The sequence below is a fragment of the Centropristis striata genome, chromosome 18, assembly GCF_030273125.1.
Source record: "Centropristis striata isolate RG_2023a ecotype Rhode Island chromosome 18, C.striata_1.0, whole genome shotgun sequence".
NCBI lineage: Eukaryota > Metazoa > Chordata > Actinopteri > Perciformes > Serranidae > Centropristis > Centropristis striata.
In genome coordinates, this window is record NC_081534.1 from 25,360,538 (window position 1) to 25,383,958 (window position 23,421).

A 23,421-nucleotide genomic window follows, 5' to 3' on the forward strand; every position below is an offset into this window, starting at 1 on the left:
ATATAACAGGGAAACATGAGTGAGGACAATATCCTAATACAGAACCCAAAGCAAAAATAAACAGAACACTGATTGTTAAAAGTCAACACAAAGGTCCTTGTGTGAGTCTGTCATTGCCTGAAGAATTCACAGAGTGCGAGTGACATTTCTGCCATGTGACTGGCATGAAACAGGAACAAAGTACAGAGTACAAAAACATCCAGGGGTGAAGAAGAAGATTGAAATGATAAAAGATAAAATGCAGATGCTGAAACATTAGACATATTCCAGGAATGGCAAAAGACCAGCTACATAAACCAAACACTGTACACAGGCAGCAGCCATCACCTGAACCATTCTAAGTTTTTCTAGACGGTGAAAAAGTGACTGAGAGAAATGTGCTGCCTGTGTGAAATTTTGTATTTTATACAGCCCAATATGACAATTCAAAAATTTGCCTTAGGGGCTTTACAATCAGTACAGCAAACAACACCCTGTGTCCTTTTCAGCCCTTGCTTCAAATAATTAAAAAACTGTCCGCTAAAAAAACTGCAAAAAACAAAATATATAATAATAAAACACGATTACCCTGTTAAATGACCAGCAATTTCAAAAAGTCAGCCCACACAAAGGTCCATGTGTAAAATAAAACTGAGATAATGACTTTTAAAATGACTTTTGAATGCATTCATCTCAAGAGCAGCTCGCTGTGCTGAAGTCTATGAAAATACGTTGAGCTCCCACACCATGAAGCAGATCCAGCAGATAAAAACACAGAGAGTGTTGGCTTATCAAAGCAGAAGCGCTCAAAGTATTTGACTACACTAACTGACACAGAGAGCTCCACCCCCAAACCCCTCTGCACAAACACACACACACACACACACACACACGCACACACACACACACACACACACACACACACAAAAGAATCAACATCAAAATGTACTTAAATAGAAAATAACTGTCATGCTTAAAGTCCCCACTCAGATTGCTGAAAAAGCAGGTGTAATATTCTCACCGACACACACATCCTGCCTTCCAGCTGACCAAGCAGCTCCAGTGGCTGTCTGGCGTTGTGGAGTTTCAGCTCCTGAATTTGCTCTCCTGCACAAACAATGACACGTTATTATGTATACTGCAAAAATAAGAAGACGGGCGTATATTCTAGTGGGTTTTTATATTGCAATCATCCAAAAAATGTGAATAAAGTACATCTCTTGTGTGTTTTCAGAGACTTGTGCAGTGGTGGAAGAAGTATCTAGATCCTTTACTTAAAGCAACTACAGGCCACTTTTATTATGTCTTGGTTTTGGCGGCCCCTGTGGACAAAAATGGTAGTGATTCCAAGAACTAAACTGTTTGCATGATGCACAGCAATGAGGTAATGTTTCTATTTATGCAAAATGAATAACTGTAAAGCAATAATGGTGTAACAAAGTGAATGTGCATAAGTAACATAACTTCACATATTTCTCTTATACCAAATCTTGTAAAGCATTTCATCAATAAAATAGACATATTACATACCTGTCTGGGAGGGGAAAGAACCAATTTGACCGTTTGTGTCCTTTCAACTCCAGAAATTCTCTCCATCTGTTGAAAGAAGGCCCAAAAGTAGCAAAGGGAAAAACATAATGGATTAAAGCTCCTGTACTTACAGTAATTTAATTTATCACTTCAAGCACTACTGGGTCTTTATCAGGCAAATGGCCAACATGGCAAAGGGCAGTTCAACAAATGGTCAGTCAATCGAGTAAAACTATTTAGATAAACACTTTCCAGCTCTAAAATAACATTCGTTGCAATGATTAGTACTGTAGATACTCTTATCATGACTTTCCAGTGCTGCCAAAATTGTTCTGCGTTACATCTCCATCTCAACTGTAATCTGAGTGAATAATGCCCTTTTGATGATTACTTCTACATCCCTGAATGGCTTTGAAGCCTTTTCCCTCCCGTCTTTTCCTTTACAAGTTATTTGGGCTTTGGATGCTACAGTTTGTTAAAAATGCGGATCCCATGAGGTAGTTTAATGACCAACATCACTCAGCTGGTCTTTGATCACGAAGCCACTGGCCTTTGATTAGAACGAAGTGAAGTTTCTTAATCAGTTCAGTTCATGCACATTCCAACACAGCCTTACTCACGCATCCACACAGAAACAAACTAAATTGATACCAGAATTGTCCAAATGTTTGAAGTTAATCTGGGGCCTGTCAGCCACGGGTCGTTCCATACCACCAATGGGACCAATTAAGCCTGGTGATAATTATGTTTTGTGTTAGAAGCCAGTAGAGCAGCTCATTCAGAGCTCTCTCTCTCTCTGTGTATGTTGATATGTTGAAATCCATTCCACTTACTGAGGATTGGCTGCAGCTACATGGTTTTAATTCCCTAGTTGGCCAATTTAACACTGGAGCAGCTTGGCACATGATGCACACACACATAAAGTGGAGCAAAACACAAGTTTGCTGAGGGTCATGTAACGGATAATTAGTTTAGTCACACTGGATCTGCAGCTGGTAAACTGTCAACATTGAGCAACACAAACTGAACGAACCTTGAGGGCAAGTTTTAGCTTCACACGAGCACTGTTGGCAATATAAAACCTAAAAAGAAATGAATGTTGCGTCTTAAGACTACTACAAGTTTGAAAAATCTGTCCGTATACGTTTACACCATATAGGACCAAGGTTATAATAGTTTTGGAATTTTCATTAGTTTTAGTTTTCATTTCCTTGTGATTTTTGGTTTTTAAATTCAGTTAGTTTTAATGAGTTTTTAGAGCGTGTTTGCTAGTTTTAATACGTTTTTATTTTTTTGGAAAATGCTTAGCTTTAGTTCAGTTTTAATTAGTTTTAGTGTTCGTTTTAGTATTTTTGTAATGGGGTATTTGTTGGGTGAGAGATTCCATAAGGTTACAATAAATGTTACCTTTATTTCCTTTGCCTTATCCATCTTAGCCCCAATAAGTTTACTAAGTCATAAAACCAAATAGATGAAATAGGTTTCATATCAACCAAAAAGGTTTACGTATGAAAAAAGTTGACAAAGACGAAAACTAAGGACATTTTCACTCTAGTTTTAGTTAGTTTTGTAACCACAAAATACAGTTTCAGTTAGTTATCGTTTTTTAAAAAGCTCTCGTTTTTATTTTTATTTCAGTTAACGAATGTTTTTCCCATTCTAGTTTGAATTATTTCGTTAGTTTTCATTAACTATAATAACCTTGTATAGGACTCTGCTGAGCTGTCCACACAACCATAGTCAAAAGAAAGTTGTCCACTCTATCTCCACTTCAAAGATGAGCAGCTGGAGTAACGACAACTAAATAAACATCAGCACAAGTACAGCATTTTTTCAGGCAGTGCTGGCGATGCCAACCGCCATGGAAATAAGTGATCGATGCCATAAGTGATCGATATGTTTCTGTATGTCTCAGTTACTTTCTTTTGTCAAGGGGGAATTGTGTTTCTGTCGACTGCAGCCAGTCACAAAATCTCAATTTGTCTGTATAATGCTGCACGGTTTTGTATAGAGGGCGCTGACAGGAAATGGTGCATTAAGGTGCAGCTTGTAAATATAGGAAAATACAGTTGTTATTTGAAAGTAATCCGGAATGCCTGAGAGCTTTACTGCATCAGGCTGTTTTCCATTATATTTTGGATTGTATATTATGTTGAATTTTCACCTGGCACTTCAATTTTCTGTTTTCCCATACATAAATCAAGCCATTTTGACCATTTATTGAAGCAGAAAAGGCATTTTTTTTTTTTTTTTAAATAAACCCCTCACTACTGCAAAAATACTGTCCATCCACTAATCCAGTAACCCCTTATGCTTAACGAGTTGCAAGGGCTGGACCCGATCCCAGCTGACATTAGGCACTGAACAAGTTGGTAGTTCATCACAGAGCTATAACATGGAGACAGACAAGCTCATAATCAATCCTTTTCACCAATAAAAACCCTATATGCCTTTGTACAGTGGGAAGATCCCAAAAGACTCATGTTAACTTGGGGGTAACCATGCAACCTTCACATAGAAGGCCCAAGCTGGCTGGGGGTTCAAACCAAGAACCCTCTTGCATATAAGGTTGGGAATCGCTGCCCCTATCCCAACATAATAACCTTAATATGAGGACACAGCGGAGCCTTTGATCCACAAAAATGTCTTTCTTAGTGTGTGTATCCGAGCGAGGCTTTTGCAAAATCATCCCCTAAATATTTTGGACTAAAATAAATTGTGCATGTGTTATCCAGAACTGTTTATCAGAAACTTCCTGTTGCTACAGTCTGGTTTTGGTAATTGATATCAGTAACTATGAAGTGCCAGTGCCTCAAATGGAATTAAAAACAACCTACATACAGAAGTTTTTAGTTATTGTTGTTTTGCATGTTTGTGATGAGGAGCTTCATTCAGGAATTATCAAGCTGCGAGTAAGTGAATGAGTGGCTTTAAATCAGTGTAAAGGATAAACACTGCAAGATGCTCCAATAATCCTTCTTCTGCACTGCTATCTGAGAGCAATTTTAAATCTTTTGCAACAACATCCACGCTGGTTTGATGAAGCTGCATCCGGAGCACGTCATGAGGCAATACAGAAATACAGACAAGAGAGGCAAGAAAAAGATCAACAATGTGATAAGAACGCTTTTAAAATGAACATCTGGCTCGTGTCATTCCTCACCACATGATCACTGTGCGTCTGTCACATTTCCATGCCATGTTTTGAATGGATAGAAACTTTGTTTAATAGATTAAGTCTGCTAAAGCTGCTGTTACGCCAACAGCTGAGCCGCTGTTAAATGAGGGATGCTGTGTCATGGCTGGCTGGAATTTCACACATGGGGGCCATACTGGCCGGAGTACAGAGGACATGCGTCACACATTTATTAGTCCAGCGTTCTCTCCATCACTATTGTCTTAACACAGATGTTCAGGGCTCTATTGTTGATCTATTTAAATCCATTGAGATGTTGTAAAAAAAGGCTCAAACTGTCTTCTTGTGGCCAATGAGCAATACTGAAATGTTGTCAACACCTAGAAAAAAAGGCCTCAGTTAAATATTTTGTATTATATCTGGACTTAACTCTTTCCAGATTTTTTTAATAAGTAGTGGGGAGGAAAATTAATATCAAACACATGGAGAATGATTAAAAATACACAGTAAAAGGCAACATGTACACAGTGTTGGGATCTGTGGTACAACTTACTGTATCTGAATGAAGCTCCTGCCACCTAGTGTTACATTCAGTTTTTACACTGAGGGACAGAGGAGACACATATCACACACACACACACACACAAAACACACAGACACACACACCATATACACTCTACACACACACACAAAACACACAGACACACAAACAACACACACACACACACACACACACACACACACACACACACACACACACACAGATAGTCACACACTCACACACAAACACACAGACACCACACACACACACACTTATTCACACACACACACACACACACACACACCATACACACACACACACTATATACACCTACACACACACACACATACACACACACACAAAACACACAGACACACACACAAACACACACACCATACACACTCACACACACCATATACACTTACACACACACACCACACACACCATATACACCTACACACACACACAAAACACACAGACACACAAACAACACACACACACACACACACACACACACACACAGACACCACACACACATACTCACACACACCATATACACTTACACACACACACACACACACTCACACACACCATACACACCTACACACACACACACACACAAACAACACACAAACACTGATTGCATCAATCTGATAGGAACATCTCAGTCTGCCCATGTCGTCATGGTAATACAAACCACAGTCCTGCAATCTGTGATCTGTCAGCAGCTTCTCATCACATTAAAGTTGATCAGAAGTGTAAATATATAATCTATGTTCCACTAAAGCTCCTCCTCTTCCTATACGCTGATACACAGTGAGTACAGCACATGTGCTGATCAGAGCAGAGAGCAGACAGGAAGACAGACGGACGGGCAGAGAGACGCACTACCTGGACATGGGTCACCTGTTACTGTTGTTGCTGCTGAGCTCAGGTAGGTAAAATTCATATTGAATCTTTACATTCATACATTTTTTATTTGATACATTAATTAAAGATTTTACAAGTTTTACATTTTACTTCATTATTAATCTGCTATTAAACATCCAGTCAATGTATTTAAGAGAAGATTAAAGTTACAATATACACTTAGAGACTCACACACACACACACACACACACTGTGTATGTGTGCATGCCAGTGTGTGTGTGTTTGTGCATGTCTATCTGGTTTTGTGCGTGTGCATGCCAGTGTGTGTGTGTGTGTGTGTGTGTGTGTGTGTGTGCTTGCATGTGTGTGTGATATTAGTTGAAATGTGTTGGGAGAGTTGGTTACTGAGTAAATACATATACACCAATTAGTACACATCATGTTAACACTGTTTTAAATTCCTGTTGATTGATGCTGTTGTATTTTGATGCTTTGATGATATTGTTGTATAAACTTTCACAACACATATAAATTAATTGGAATGGTAAAAAAAGAAAAGAAAAGGGATCTTTACTGGAATAGGTCTGATTTCATCATCAGATTTACCGATAATATTTACACTCTGAACTGCATTTCTGTGAAACTGATTATCTTTAATCTGCTCAGCAAAGTCTCTAAACCACCTCACACACAGTTCACATGTGACAGGAAAGTTTCTGAATGCAGCTTCAATAGTCTGTATATAATATATATATATATATATATATATATATATATATATATATATATATATATATATATATATATATATATACAAACTGACAAACTTTGCTGTACATTTTTCACAGCTTACTGATGTTTTATACACAGGACCAGCTGAAAAAATGTAATAGTTTTGTCCAGCACAGAGACCAACATAGCTGCTGAGGCCATAGAGCTCACCTTTACCGTTTCTGACAATTGCATAGAAATTTTGCAAAATGTCACTGACCTAGTCTTTTATCACAGTCTTAAGGTCTAAACCTATGTTTTTATCTTGACAACAGTCTTCATAGCATTTGACGGCCCATTTTGTTTGCTTTCAATGTTTTGTTCATTTCAGTTTTCTTTTTGAGTTTGTCAACCTCTATTTTACAAATATCTGCATGTCGTTTTTTGGCAGGGGTTTTTCCCCCCAGAGATACACACTGTTCAATCCACTCGTCCATAGTTAAACCACCACGGAGGTCGAAGTTGACCATAAATGTTTCCATTTTGTACGCTAGAAAACCAGTTTGATACTAATAGGAGATTAAAGATACTGCTGCGCAAGCTGTTTTGGTTGCTTAGTAACGGCAGGAAGTCCTGAGTACCTCGTTTAAAAAGATGAAAGCGGAGTGCTATAGAATTGTGACAAGGAATTAGATCTATAAATGTGGGCATTTATTAATTCATAAAATATGATAAATAGATTTGTTTCACTTTGCTACTTCATTAATTAACATTTGTATTCACATTTTCTTTTACTTTTCTATTCAATTACCTCTTCTATTTGTTTTTTTTGTGTATTTTGAAATATATTTATTCATTTTTAAATGTGGTAATTGTGTGTATCTTATAATTTTAAGCCTGTGTTTTGTATGCCTTTCGTATTAACTTTGCATCTCCTTCTGGTTGTTTTGTGTCTTTTGTGGTAATTGTGTGTATCTTAGTGGTAACTGTGAATATTTGAGGTTGTTTTGTGTCTTTTGTGGTTGTTGTGTGTATCTTAGTGGTAACTGTGTGAATCTTTTACGTTGTTTTGTGACTTTAGTTTTCATTTTGCTTCTCCTTGTGCTTTAGTTTGGTTTTGTGTCTCTGTACTCATTTCATGTCTCTTTGTGTTTATTTTGTGTCTGACATTTTTCATCGTGTTGAGTTAATTCCACGTCTGTCTGTGGTTATTTTGTCTTTGTGTTCATTTTGTAACTCCTTAATTGTGTATCTTTGTAGTCGTCCAAGCAACAATCCCAAGCAGGAGTTGGGCTGCACTTGTTTTTTACTCATTTTGGTGATCAGTTCATCTTGTGCTTTAACATGTAGAACTTTAACACACGTTACTCAGCAGTGGTGCAACAATGACAACACACTGTCCACTGCTAATATTGCTAATATGCTAATATATTTGTGTATTTCTCCAGGACTCCAAGCTGAAGGAAGTTACAACCAAACAGGCAAACAGAGAAAGAAAAGAGAAAGAGAAGTCAGAGAATCAGCAGTCAAGTTTTACTTTAAACTTTTCTTACTGATGACTCTCTTGTTTCTGTTCAGAGCCTGTCAGGTTGGTGGGGGGAGACAGTCACTGTTCAGGAACACTGGAGCTGAAACATGGAGAATGGAGACCAGTGGGTGATGGTTACTGGACCCTGAAGGAAGCAGCTATTGTCTGCACAGAGCTGGACTGTGGTTCTGCTGTTTCTGTAAGACGGAGAGAGGAATCCTCAGACAGAGCTGTGTGGGAGATCAGCTCTGATTGTGTTCAGTCTGGGTCACTGAGCGAGTGTGCATCATCAGATTCCTCTAGCTACAGTCTGGATATCACCTGCTCTGGTAAGAAAATCTATGACATCATCTCAAACTGGAGCTTGCTGGAAGTGTGTTAGGAGCAGGGGCTGCTGGGAGAGATTGCTGCTCAAGGAATTCTCACATCACGAATGGAGGGAGAATTTCAGAATGTCAGTGTGTTCTGTAAATTACCTTTAGCAGGTCCAGAGTGTATCCTGTGGAGACGACTGCTTTTGTTCTGAAAAATTGTTTCCAGTGTACGCTATAAGACTAGTGCTTTATTTTTGAAAACATGTTTTCAGTGTATGTTATGAGACAGGTGCTTTTATTTTGAAAAGGTGTTCCCATTGTTTGTTATGAGACAGGTGCTTTTATTTTGAATGGATAGCGCTGGTATATATCGATAGAGGGTAAATAATAACGAGTGCTTCTTACTCTGTGAAAATTTTCCTAGTACCTGGCTGATAGGGGCACAAGGTTTGTTAATGTTTCTTTTATTCTGTGATGGATGAAAATCATTTTAATTATGTATTTTTGTAATTTGACCTAATTTGAGAGCATGTGTGCTAATGCTAATTAATGCAAATGCTAATATTTGGTATTGTTTTCTCCTTAGCTCTGACACTGTGTTCCAGGAGCTGTCGCAGAATGTTTTGGTGGAACTACAGTCTTAAAATAAAGCTTTTGTGAAGCATCAGTTTTAGAGTACAGCCTCATTCAGCCGGGGATGCTATCCAGAGTAAAATTACACATGTGCAGATGTAAAAGAACAAAAGAAACCTGATGAACGGTTCACATGCTCAGAAGAAAACTAAATATTGGCCAAAAGCCAGCTGTGTTTATCTGATTTCTCATAATCTGATAATGACTTTATCCTGTAAAGAATAATAATCAGATTATATTGGGTTTATTAGTGTGCATGTAAACATGCTCAGTGACCTACTGGAAAGAACTTTGAGCAGCTCAGCTCAGCCGGGGGGTCGTCAGTACCTCCACACCCACCCGGTGGACTTCAGCCTCGGCAGAGTCTTTTATCTCTCTCTGTTTCTCTTCTCTCATCTCTCCAGACTCTGTCAGGCTGGTGAATGGGACCAGTCTGTGCTCAGGCAGACTGGAGGTGAAGTCTGACCAGCCTAACCAGAGCTGGTCCTCAGTGTGTGAAGCTGACTTTGACCAGCAGGATGCAGAGCTGGTCTGCAGGGAGCTTGGCTGTGGGGCTCCTTCAGTCCTCCAGGGGGCGCTCTATGGAGAAGTGGAGTCTCCAGTGCGGACCAAAGAGTTCCAGTGTGAAGGAAATGAGTCTGCTCTCCTGGACTGTAGAAGCTCAGGGTCAGATAGAAACACCTGTTCACCTGGCAGAGCTGTTCGACTCACCTGCTCAGGTAGAAGAGGAGCTGCAGCTTTGATTTGCCTCATTTCTGTTCTGATTAAATTCACTTTATTCTTTTACTGATGACTCTCTTGTTTCTACTCAGAGTCTGTCAGGTTGGTGGGAGGAGACAGTCGCTGTGCAGGAACACTGGAGCTGAAACATGAAGGAGAATGGAGACCAGTGGGTGGTTACCCTGCCTGGCCCCTGAAGGCAGAAGCTGTTGCCTGCAGAGATCTTGACTGTGGTTCTGCTATTTCTGTAAGAAATCAAAAATCGTCCTCACTCATAGATGCGTGGGCTATCAGCCATTACTGTGTTCAGTCTGGATCTCTGAGAGACTGTGCATCACCATGTAGGGGTATCTGCTTCAGATACACATTGCCTCCAGCAGGGGTACCAAAATATTTAGAGGTAAAGCTAATTTAGGTCAATTTTGCTATCGGAAATTGACTAAATTAATATTTAATACTTTAAATGAATTAAAGTTACTCAAGGGGCACCACCTATTCACTTAGGAATAGGAAATGATAGCAAATCATAGTTAATCAGTCTCATAAAGTTAACAAATTATCAATTTGGAACATTGATTATTAATTATGAATATAATTATAATCGAATTACCTTATTAATATTTAGTAACGGTTGAAGGAATTTTGAGTTCTTTTCCATAGCAGAGGTTAGCAAATCATTCATTCATGTGCAACATTAAAGGGAGAAGCATATTAATCCAAAAACATATTTATTCTAAATAAAGCAAAGCAAACAGAACACACAATAACTAATCTAAAAGACTATTTACAGTGGAAATGTGGTTGAGAAAGAATGTGTAACAAAATGGCGGCCGAAAGGCGGTCATTTAAATAAATCAAAATGGCGGAAGCCCTTTTGTTCTTGAAGAACAATAGACCATGCGGTCTTGAAGGTCTATGTGTTGTGGGAAGCCAAATTAAAGTATATTTCATGTGGATTAGTGTGTGAGCAAATCAAAGGAGTTATAGTTAATTTACATGTACAACTTGAGATATGTAGAGCAACATTAATCATACAACTTCAAGTGATCTAACTACACAAAATATCCCAACAAATATACTTAAACACACAACAGATCACACCATTGATTAAAGCTTAACAAACTTGTTCTTGCTTACTAACTGCCCAGTACTATACCACAGAGTCCAGAGTTGAAAGAGAAGCAGAAATCCTTTTAGAGAAGAATCTGGTTCCTGGTTGGGTTTTGGTGGTTGTAGCGTTGTTTTGCTGTTGTTGGCTCCAGAAGCTTGGTGAGGGTCTCTGTGATTACGTCCAGTATAGATCACAGGCAGGAAACTTAGAAGCGTTGTGGTGGGTCCACTTGGTTTGGGCCTCACCGGCCTTCCCTTAGAGCTGGAGACAGAGGGAAGGTGTCTGATCTTCCTCCTGGAAGATCAGACCAGGACAGCAGGCATGCTGTTCCTCAGGGAGTTGAGAAGAGAAGAGCGAGAAGGGATGGCTGCACAAGACTTTTGTGTCTCAACCTGGAAGTTGTATTTCCTGTTGGTATCAGCCAATGAGACGCCTTTAGGTATCTCCAGATACCTGTGGGGGTGGGGGTCGTTTGTCTTTGTTTGGAGGGGGACAAAGAACGACCTCCATCTTGAAGCATGGAGAGAATTTGTTGACAATTCTCACTGCATTCAGTCTTTAATCCAAATGAACCTTGTGGAATAGCTGTGAGCCCTACAACCATGTTTCACTTACTCCTTGCTGAATCTCACTTGCTCAGGTAAGTCAATCAGTATTATCATCTCTGAAAGTAATGTTTCCAGTACGTTCCTTCCTCTGTCACAGTGACAGTCAGTGATTTCCATTAGACTGAACTGTAAAGTTATCCAGAACAATGACATCCTGACCTGTAGAACGTGGACTTGTTTCTGGAAACTTTGAACTCTCCATGCTGATCTTCACCTGACAGGACACACCTGGAGGAACCTGTCTGTCTGTCTGTCTGTGATAGACCTGTGACATCCCATCCTCTTTCATCCTCTCTCTGTGTTTACAGACCTGCTGCTTCAGCCCAACATCTCTGCATTCTCCTCCATGGACGGGGTCTCAGAGGCTCAGCAGCATGGGCTTCGGGTGTTCAGGGGCTCCAACTTCACCATCAGCTGCTCCATCCAGCCACAGTACCAAGGAGGCTCCTTCCAGCTCCGCTTCACCTCCTCCACCTCAGCACACAACTACACCCAGCCAGCTGTCAATCACTCTGCCCACTTCCTGTTTCCTGCTGCAGAGCCCGCCCACCAAGGAAGCTACAGCTGTGTTTATCACGTCCATGTTTTCTCTCATGACTTCTCCTCTGAGAGCCTTCAGCACTCTCTCACTGTTTTAGGTAAGCTGAATGTTTACATGCAGGTTTGGAAAAGATGATTCATTCAAACAAACTGAAAACGATCAGATGACAACAGAGTTCATGCATGTTGTTGTTTCTGCAGTGACACTGTGACTCCTGCCATTGTGTTACACTGCTCATATACTAACCAAACGTATACAAAGTGTATAATTAACACCAGCAAACACTGAACTGTAGAACAGAACATGTTTGGTTACCAGGATAACTTTGGTTCTCTGAGAACTGAGTGAGATCTGTCCCAGCAGCCCTGAGCCCCTAACTCGTCATTTTCAAGAGTTCCTCCAGACAGAAGCAAGAAGATATGTCACTCAGTGCTCAGAGAACCAGAGTTGTCCTGGTAACCAAACACTGTCTTTCCAACCTCACTCACTGTCTCACTGTGTGATGTGATGATCGTCCATGTGTTTGATCAGATCTGAGACCTTTTATTATCAGAGCGGTCGTCCTGCCGCTGATTCTGCTGTTGGCCAACACCACCTTTTACTTCTATTTTAAGGTAATGACACTCGTCTGTTGTTTAGACCACCAACTGAAATCAAGCACTCTGTCTGTTTTATTGAACTGAAGAGAGCAGGAAGTCACATCTGTGTGCGTCATGTCTCTCCAGACCCACAGGGTCCACAGGGAGCAGAAGCCGTGCAGACAGGAGGACATGTAGCCGGATTATTATAACCTGGGTGTTCCTGCAGCTGAAGGAGGGCCGACTGAAGAGGAAGGAGCTCAGGGAGCAGAGTAGCACTCGTCTCACGCCCACATGAATTTATATTCACAAGTTCCCTTCAATAATGAGGATTTGTTACATGACATTATATTAAAAAGACCAAACCCACAACAAGATCTCAAAACACCTCACTAATGTAACAGGTGAAAGCAGGTCTACAGAGTCCAAGCAGCCGGCACGATTCAAAGCAAACACACAGCGACCCAGGCCGACCAGGGACAACCAGCACAATCATGTTAAATATTCAATCTAAACACATAACTTTGAATTGTGTATTTCAATATCTGATATCTGGGGATATGTGAACAGCTGAGTCCTGAGATAAAAGCAGAAAGTTGTTACAGTGCCACCTACTTATCTGCAGATCTGCAGCACATCCAGGGCTGGTGAAGCACATCTGGAGCCACGTCGACCATCTGTTGGTGTTTGTCCTCAAAATAATTAGTACGACATCATGAAGCTAACAGACAAAGTGGAGATTTAAACATCAGAGAGTTGATTTTTTTAAATTATTTTTTTTAATTTCAAAAGAGTTTCACAAAATTTTGAGCTTCGTTTTTGTTATCACAAAGGATTTTGCTTATTTTATAAGAACTTTCCCTATTTTCTACTTTAGGAATTTAATTGATGTTGTAATTGAGGAATTTTATTATTTCAGAAGAATTTGACTTCTAGTCAGCCACTGGGTAAGGCAGTAGTTTAGTTTGGAAATTTCCAAATTCATTTGATAAAGATTTATTTTCTACTTGGGAATGTTAATTTTGTATATAAAGAATTATATATTTTTTTAATCAAGGATTTTACTTTTTTCATTATAACTTTGCCTATTTTTAATAGTAATAATAAGTAATAATAGTAATAGGTAGTTATTTCATAAGAATTTGACTTTTTTGTAAAAAAAAAAAAAAAAAAAAAGATTTTGAGAAAGACTTAATTTGATTCATAAAAAAGAAATTTAGTTTTGTACTTAAGATTTTTCTCCTTTTGTAAATTAATGATTTGATTGTTTTAATTTAGGATTTTAGCTTTTTTCATTTTAACTTTGATTATTTTTTGTACTTCAGGAATTTACTTAATTTCACATGATTTTGACTTATTTTTGTACTTTTGGAATTTCCTAAATTCAAAAAATATATATTAATAATTTTATGAGGATATCAATTAGGGTTTGTACTTAGGATTTTTTTAATATAAAGGTTTCTGCATATTTTTATAATTAAGATTTTACTTCATTTATCAGAACTGAAAGAATTGTCTACTTTTTTTACTTTATTAATGGAATTTAATTAATCGTGTTTTGGAATTTTGATAATTTTTTTTTACTTAAGGGATTTACTTATGTGATGAAGATTTGAAATTGTATAATTTAATTAGAATTTTAGTTACTTTGTACTTCAGGAATTAACACATTTTTTGATGATTTTACAAGAATTTTTTCATGATTTACTTTTTTACTTTGCCTATTTTTGTACTTTAGGAATTGAATTATTGTGTAATTTTGCATTTACTATTGTATTTCAGGATTTTCTATATTTTTTAACCTTTGTTTGTTTTTAAGGATTTTGCTTATTTTATCATAAATTTAGCTCTTTTTGTACTTATAAACATTTACTTTTGAAATTAAAGAATTGGAATTTTATAATTTCATGAGAATTTGAGTTATTTTTGTACTTTGGCAATTGCCTTAATTCTTTTTTTTTATTTAATAAGAATTTAAATTCATCTTGTACTTAGGTTTTTTTAATATGAAGGATTTTGCTTATATCATTATAGCTTTGCCTATTTTTTGTACTTCAGGAATTTCTTTTTTGTTTTAAATATTTCTTAAGAATTTTACTGAATGATGCACTGATGATTTTGTTTGTAAGAATCTGGATTCGTTTTGTCCATCCATGTAGGCTGAGCAGTCACCCTACAGAGGAAACTAATTTCAGCCGCTTCTATCCGCGATCTCTTTTTTTTCGATCACTACACAAAGCTCAGGACCAGAGGTGAGGGTTGGAACGTAGATGGAACAGTACATCGAGAGCTTCGCCTTCTGACTCAGCACCTTCTGAACAACGATGGTCCGGTACAACGCCAGCATCCCTGCTGGCGCTGTACCATCTCAGGCTCTGTTCTACCTTCATCGCTTAACACGTGACATACTTGATCTCCTTTGCTTGAGGCAGTTACACCCGCCGACCTCGGTGGCTCCGAGAGAACCATGCTGTATGGTCGTAACCCTTCTCCAAGTCCAATAAACACATGTAGACTGGATGCCACACTCCCAGTACCCCTGCAGCAGTCTGTCAGGGTAAAGAGCTGCTCCGCTGTTCCACCAGGATGGAAGCTGCATTGTACCTTCTGAACCTGAGGTTCAACAGTCAGTCAGATCCTTTCCCAGAGGCTGAGCAGTGTTATTCCTCTGTAACTGGAACACAGCCTCCGGTCCCCTTTCTTGACAATGGGAATGGGAACCACCACCCCGGTCTGCAACTCCACAGGCACTGTCCCAGACTTCCAAGCAACACTGAAGGGGCATGTCAACTATGACCGCCCAACATTGTACAGAGCCTTCAGTGTTTCAGGGCGAATTTCATCCAGCCCTGTCCGCCGGGGCAGCTTAACTACCTCGGCGACTTCTGCCAGCGATATAGATGAGTCTTCCCCTGAGTCTTCAGACTCTGCCTCCTCCACAGAGGAGGTGTTGGCTGGATTAGGGGTTCCTCAAAGTGTTCTATCCACCGTCTGACGACATCCCCAGGTTGCATCAGCAGGTCTCCTACCCTGCTGAACACAGCTTGAGCCAAGCCCTGAATTCCCTTTCTCAGTCACCTGAGTTTTCCAGAACCTCCTTGAGGCTGAAAGTCCTCCTCCGTAGCCTCCCTGAATTCCTCCCACACATAAGTTTTTGCTTCAGTGACTGCCGCAGCTGCCCTTCTAGACCTTCTGCTGTCTGGAGACCCCTCGGCCTTCTTCAGTTTGATGGCCTCCCTCACGGCTGTTGTCCACCAGCGGGTTCTTAGGTTGCCACCACGACAGGCACCGGCGACCTTCTGACTGTTTGAGCATGTCACCCCTTCATAAGGATCTTTGATTGGCTCTTAGTCTGGCCCTTCCCCTGATTACTTTTGTGCTAAAATAATTTACTGAATCTTTGCTTTCATATACCAAAGACTTTGTTCAGCGCTAAATTTATGCCTTGTGCTAAATAAATAAGATATAGTTTAATTGATTGATTGAGCAGACATGCTTCACCTACAGTACATGCATTACAGAGACCAGATTCCAGAAGAGATCATTAGTAACATTACTTAGCAAAGAATAATATTAATGACCAGTTTCACTTTTATCTTCCTATTCTGTTCTTCTCCAAAATTCAGCAAATGAAGGATGCTGCATGTATATTAATTATAAGTGTGGTGTATATTATTGTCTTTCAGTGAACATTTTTTTCCTAAACTTTACTATGTGATCATTAAACGAAATCACTACAGTGATTGAAATGATTGAATTATTGATTATTTAACCATCAATCAAAAAATCTACCTATTGCCATTCTCCATATGTATTTGATTATTTATTTTAATGTTTTATCCACCCATCAGGCCACAAGGGCCACTATATTCAACAAAATTGTTGTTATTGTTGTATTATTGAATTTTTTGTGTTGCAAGAGAAAGACAGCTTCAAAAGCAGAGTTTTTTTCATTAAAATACCAGCTAATTTTTCAGATTCCAAAAGCCTTTGTCAGTGTCATGTTCAAACATAACAAATATCACAAGTAACATCTGCACAACTATGCACAGATATGATTTGTGCTGACACAGAACTAAAGAATCTGTATGAGTGAATAACGTGTGTGCATGTGTGATTTACTGGAACGTCCCTCCCCTGAGATGACACAGACCTCACTGGTTGTTTTTAAGGATTATGGGATTATGATTTAGTTTGAAGGTAGTTCAGGATTAATAATACTGGGTTTGAAAGGAAGCTGATTCAGTTTTCCTCAGTTACTTAACCCTGTCGTGTGTTTGTGTGTGTTAAGTGTGGGCATGTCCATGTTTTCATGTTTTAATCACACACCCTTTTTAGCTGTTTTGAATTCCCAAAAGCCTCCTCACACTTACGGAAAGTTGCAGTGCATGCCTGTTTTTTAATCAAAACAGTCTGAATGTGAGGCCTCTTTTACAAGACACTGACTCTAGCTTTAGTGTGTATTTTTTGCTGCTTTTGGTTAAAGTTTATTGTTTTTATAAAGAAGGGTAATAAAAACAGGTTGTGACTTTTCAGTAATGAACCTCCCACACACCTCTGTTTACACTGTTCTGTAGTTTTATTAAAGAAATACATTACTTGCAAAAACAGGAAAAGCACAGATGTAATAAATAACATTTAACGATGGCTGCACTACATTTTATGTGTACCAGTTCCAGGTTCCTGGTGTTACACATGGCCTGTTGACATTGCTTACTGGCACACTTAGTAGAGCCTTCATTACTGATATTATTTACTGTGCGTTTACTGGTATGAAATGACTGCTGAAAAAAAAAAATGTTCCTAATAATATTTATAGTAAAAGAAAGAGGAATTACTGAAATACTAATTAGATCAATTAGTTAATTAATAACAATTCAATTATTAGATTGAAAGAAAAAAACATTGTTTTTCTAAGTTTTATATTTCATTATTTTTGGGATGTTTTTTCATAGGCATATAATGCCTAAATATTAGGTCATAACTTATGTTTCCATTTTGTTCCCTACACCCTGGCTAAAGAGTAAACCAAAGTGTTTATTATGTTATTGTGTATTTTACTTATTACATGCTGTCAGTGTCTGAATTGTGTTATTATCTGTAATAGCGTTTGTTTTAAAGACCAGGTAACATCTTTTTTTGTGAAACTGATCATTTGGTTCGGTAACATGCAGCAGCTAATGACCCTTGAAAGCGAAGTTATTAAATGTTGAGTCACCGTGAGGATGAATCAAATGTTTGTCTCTCTGCTCTGCAGCTCTGAGCGCTGCTGCCAAAACATTACAAAACTTCTGGAAAAGTCCTCAGCCTCACGGGGGTCAAGTCAAGCTGAGTTAAACACCGTAACGACAGGAAAACTACAAAATAAAAGCTCAACGTTTTTTTACCTACACTTGAAAGGGTTATACACATAAAATCAATTAATCATAGTGAAACAACTTGTGTAATATTATGTGGAGGAAATAAAATTATATATTATATGTAAAAGATATATAGCCTCGGCAAAACAAAATGTTTCCTCAAGACAGAAAACTGATTTACACACATTAACACAGGTTGTCACACTGTTTAAATAATCATCTAAGTCATTTTATGTCAAAATTGGTTTTTTTTTTGCCTAAATCATCTCCTCATGCCACCTATGGTAAAATTGCCTACATCCTCAGTTAATCAGATCATGTGATTTTACCCCTTTAAGATAATGGCCTATGTCAAGTGTCTGACTTAAGCGGATTTATTATGCCTAAGTAAAAATAAAATGTGACTTTTTTGAACATGCCTTTGTGACTTAAACAAGATATGGTAACACTTTATTTTGAAGGTGTCTACATAAGAGTGACATGGGCGTGTCATAAACATGACATGGTTTGTGTCATGAACATTAATGACACTTTGAAGTAACATTAATGCTCATGATACTTGTCATGTCATGTTTATGACAGGCTTGTGTGACTCTTATGTAGACACCTTCAAAATAAAGTGTTACCATATCTTGTTTAAGTCACAAAGGCATGTTAAAAAAATTGCCTAAGTCATTTATTTCTCTTAAGTTACATAATTTACACACAGTGTTATTACTATGTCAATAGTCATCCTTTGTTACATCCTTTTTGAGTGAAATGATCAATAAATGTTACACTTTTGGTGAAGTTTTTTGTGTTTCCTGTCTAACTTGAAAAAATGAGTTTGAGCGATTATTTTAACAGGGTGATGAGGTGATAATCCAACTGGGCACATACCTGTTCTCCTCAGTTTGCTGTTAGCTATGTCTTCCCAACTTTATCTTGTTGTTTGAGAACCTCAAAAGCCTATTCTTCTCCGCTCCGGAGAGAAAAACAGAGGGGAAGCCAAATAAAATTACTGCTCTGACAAGCTAACGCTAACGCCAGCGCTAGCAGTAACATTTGTCCGAGAGAAACGGTCAGTTTGATTAGTTTTCCCCAGAGGTTTTGTTTATAACAATATCCCGCTGATATCGCTACTGAGGAGTTAAGTTTCACGTTTTTTTTCTCCCAGAACGCCATATTTAAAATGCGTGCAAAAGAAGGTAATCCCGTTATTCCACATCATCCATGGTGACGTCTTCACTTAGGACGGTAACGGTTACTGTCGATTTAAATACCAATGAGAGAGCCAATGAGATAACAGTAATTGGCAAACCAGCCAATCAACTGCATTGTTGTTTGCCCACTACTTGACATTGTGAGCTCATTTAAAACACTTTTTTAAACTATTACCTTAAACATTTTTTTACAATTACTCTTTTTATTACTAATTTTTTGTAACATTTTGAGGTCTACTACTTCAATACATGAGCTGACTACCTCACTTCGATTAAACGTTCACGATGGTGTTTTATTTTGAAGGGATTTACAGGAAGTTGTCTTTTAATTTGCTGCAGCTTGTCGGTGGCGGCGGCGGGTAGCATGAATCACATGTCTGCACCGTCCCCGTTATCCGCTGGTATAAAGAGGAGCAGCAGAGAGGCTGGAGCAGCTTCAGACGGTCTGGAGTCTCAGGAAACAAACAGAGGTGAGTCAGAGGGGCTTTTATTTTTTGAGAGTCTGCAGCTTGGTGATGCTCAGAGGAAAATGTATCTCTATGTGCTGTATATGAGAGTGTTATTATGATAAATAAGAGTGCAACACATGAGCTGCATTTTCCAGGTCCTGCTTATGAAATGTCAACATTTGTAACTTTAATTTGGCTCTTCAATGAGTCTTGATTTAACTGTTTAAATTTTCAGATGTTTGTCTCTATGCTGACTTCATGGCTGACAAGGTGGCTGTTGTTTTGCATTGCTTACTCATGGGTGTGACCTCCATCTTTGGACCAAAACAACAGGATTAGGGCAGATGACATCATATTGTGGTTTCTTCACTTTAATGCACTTTAGGCTGGACACACCCAGCAGCAATACTAACTGTAAAATATGAATATTAGCATGCCATTTTATAAGTAACTGTTGACAGTGTTAAGTACAGGAAAAAATATTTTAAAAAGAAAATGCTGGTATTTATAATATTCCAATAGTCCTCCAAATTTACCTAAACTGTAGAATGGATAGTGCACAATATCAACAGCTCTATACAATTTTAAATATTGTACTTCTTTTTTTATAACTGACCTTAATGTTTCTACAACCACATGACCAGTAAATCCTTTGGGAGCAGAAATCCTCAAACACTTGAAATGAGGCCACACGTGTCTCCTGAGTGTCCCATATGCTGAAATGGAGCCCAGATGATCCAGATAAGATTAATTGTTCCTTATTATTATTCTAGGATTACAGTCTTCTAAAAGAAAGGATGAGTCAGAAACAGAAGGAGAATCAATCAATAGTGAATCAGCTGCGTCAGCAAGTGTTTAAATGTTAATGCACCAAATATTTGGGCTATGTCCGACCAAAAAAATCCTAAAAGTTCAAGTTTATATGTATTGCAGCACAATAAAAGGGAAGATCTATTTAAATGAAGATCTATTTAAATTAAATACATGTTTATGATTGATTGATGATTAGAATTAAATGTATAAATAACATTTAAAAGCTATATTTATGGCATCGGACCAGATTACATCAGCAAATATTTGCTCAAAGAAATCCTGAAGTGCAACACTATGGTGCATGAGCTAGATATGACATAAATATATAGGTATAAGTATCAAAAGCTGCATTTACACCAAGAACTTCCTGGCCAATAAGGTTCCTACATCTTATTTTGTGTATGTTTCCCTAGTGGACTAAAGACCTGTGAAGATAAGAAAAAACGGCCAAATATAGGCAATTATACCATACATTATAATTAGAGTTGTCAAAGTCTACACGATAATAACAGCACTAACACAGGTTGCGTTATGATGATTCTTTGCCCAAAGTCAATGGCAACTTGCAGGCAATAGATAAAGAAAAACTTACTTTAAATGTCAAGTGCAGCTACAAAGACCTTTTTTCGTACAAATGTGTGTGTGTGTGTGTGTGTGTGTGTGTGTGTGTGTTTGTGTGTGTGTGTTTTGTGTAAATTTGGCACTTTAATCTCAGAGTTTTTTTCACATAAATTTACGACTTCAATCTTGGAAACAAAGTTTTTCTGTTTTTTTTCTTGTCCCTCTCCCCCGGCTAAGTAATTATTTTATTTAATCTACAATGGTGCTAATACAGCATCATAGGACAATCATGCGATTAATCAAGATTAAATATTTTAATTGATTGACAGCCCTAATATATATATATATATATATATATATATATATATATACAAACATATATATATATGTATATATATATACATACATACATACATACATACATACATACATACATACATATATATTCTATGTTCTATAATATGTCAGATATTGGAGTAAAATTACCACCACAGTTTCCCTGAGGCCAAAGAAACATCCTTAAATAGCCTGTTTTGTTTGAACACTTTCCCAAACCCAAATACCAAACCCATTACATTTATTATCATATAACAGTCAAGAAAACAGGCACATACTCAGGTCTGCATGCAGAACAAAATCTGGAGCCATTAAAGTTTTGACATTTTTGCTCAGAAATGATAAATTATCGATTATAAAAATCCATGCCAATCTTCATATAAAAGTAATATTATATTTCATAAATGTGCAGTATGTGTAATGTAAATATACTTTATAGTAATATTTAAATGCTATAAAATGTATGTTGTGTAGATATGAAAGAGAATACCATGATTAAACATATATATATAAGAAATATAATATAAATAGTCTTACAGTACTATAGTATGACTATATAATGATAAATGTAGCATAATGTCTGTGGAAGATAACCGTTTCAGATGTACTAAAACTGTATTTCACTTCATGAAGCTGAGACTGAACTTTCTGGAAGGCCTCTCAGCGAACATCTGGACTGATGGTCGGTTTGCATTCTTTCAGTTGTGTAACCATGAGGATCCCTGCAGCTGCTGCTCAGCAAATAATGAAACTCGCATCTGCATTGTAAATTATTCCTCCTTTCTCTCCGTCTTCTCCTCTTTTATTTGTTTAACTTTCTCTACGTCAACCTTCCTCTGTCTGTTTTTTCAATGCATTGCTCATTCTTTCCTCTCCTCTCCCCGCACCTCAACTCTTACTCATTCTGTTTTTTTTCTCATTAAAAAAAAGAAAGGTCTCAGCGGTCAGAGTCAGCCCCTGTTTACAAACCTCCCAGTAACTGGCGTACTGTAATTAAAGCGACAGACTTATTGTCACATGAATAATGACCTCATTGTGTGAGCGGCTGCAGTTTTTGCTGCACTGTACGTGTTAAACTCGTGAACACATGAGCTCATACAGAGAGGAGAAAGTGGGACATTTTTTTAGCCCCAGGGGGGCGTACAGTCCTTTTTTTCTGCTTTTCACTGCAGATTAGAAGCACAGAGATCCAGAGAGGTGAAACCATCAGTAGACTGAATTTATCTTCATTATAATACTTAAAATAGTTGCTCCTACATTTATCTGAAAGGTGAGAAAATCCATCGTTCAAACCCACATTTCGAAGGGATATCAAGGGATCCAAAAGTTTTGAAATATGTCAGGCTGAAATGTTTTTAAATGATGCAAAGAACATTTAAAAATATTTCAATTAGATCTGATTGTGCAGCCATACAAACATGTATTTATGTGAGCTTCGATGAAAAGTTTAGAGAACACACAGTATTTGTGATCGTGTCAAACAGAGTGGAATAAGATGGGAAAAAGTGGGGAAATTGTATGTCAAGACTCACAACTAATAGCTTTATACCAAATATGATGCACAAAAAAAATCTTCTGTGCATGCTGTACTTTGCTTGTTTCCATAGGAACAGGGAGGTGGTGGGCGAGGGCGAGCAGCACTAACGTCACTGAGCGGGGGATGAATCTGAAAAACAAAGTTACATAAGATATAGTTTGTTGTAGTGACATTTTATGTTTTACATTTAACTTTTTACAAATCACATAATATACACAGGACTGTCTCCTGTTTGTGGGTCAACATCCATCTGACCTTTGATAATATGTCATATGTCTATGGTCAGACATACAGTATGTGGACATGTGTCCAGAAGCTGATATAATCAATACAAAGGTGCTTATAGTAATGAACCCAAAGATA

General features: G+C 38.0%; 1 long non-coding RNA gene across 1 annotated transcript; it reads right to left on the reverse strand.

The window, feature by feature from the left end:
• Positions 1-936: 936 nt before the first annotated feature.
• Positions 937-8,506, reverse strand: LOC131991206 (uncharacterized). The gene is made up of 3 exons (XR_009396110.1): positions 8,321-8,506; positions 1,510-1,575; positions 937-1,086 (listed from the first exon to the last, which is right to left on the reverse strand). It is a non-coding gene; the product is annotated as an uncharacterized LOC131991206 (long non-coding RNA).
• Between the last annotated feature and the right edge of the window lie 14,915 nt (positions 8,507-23,421).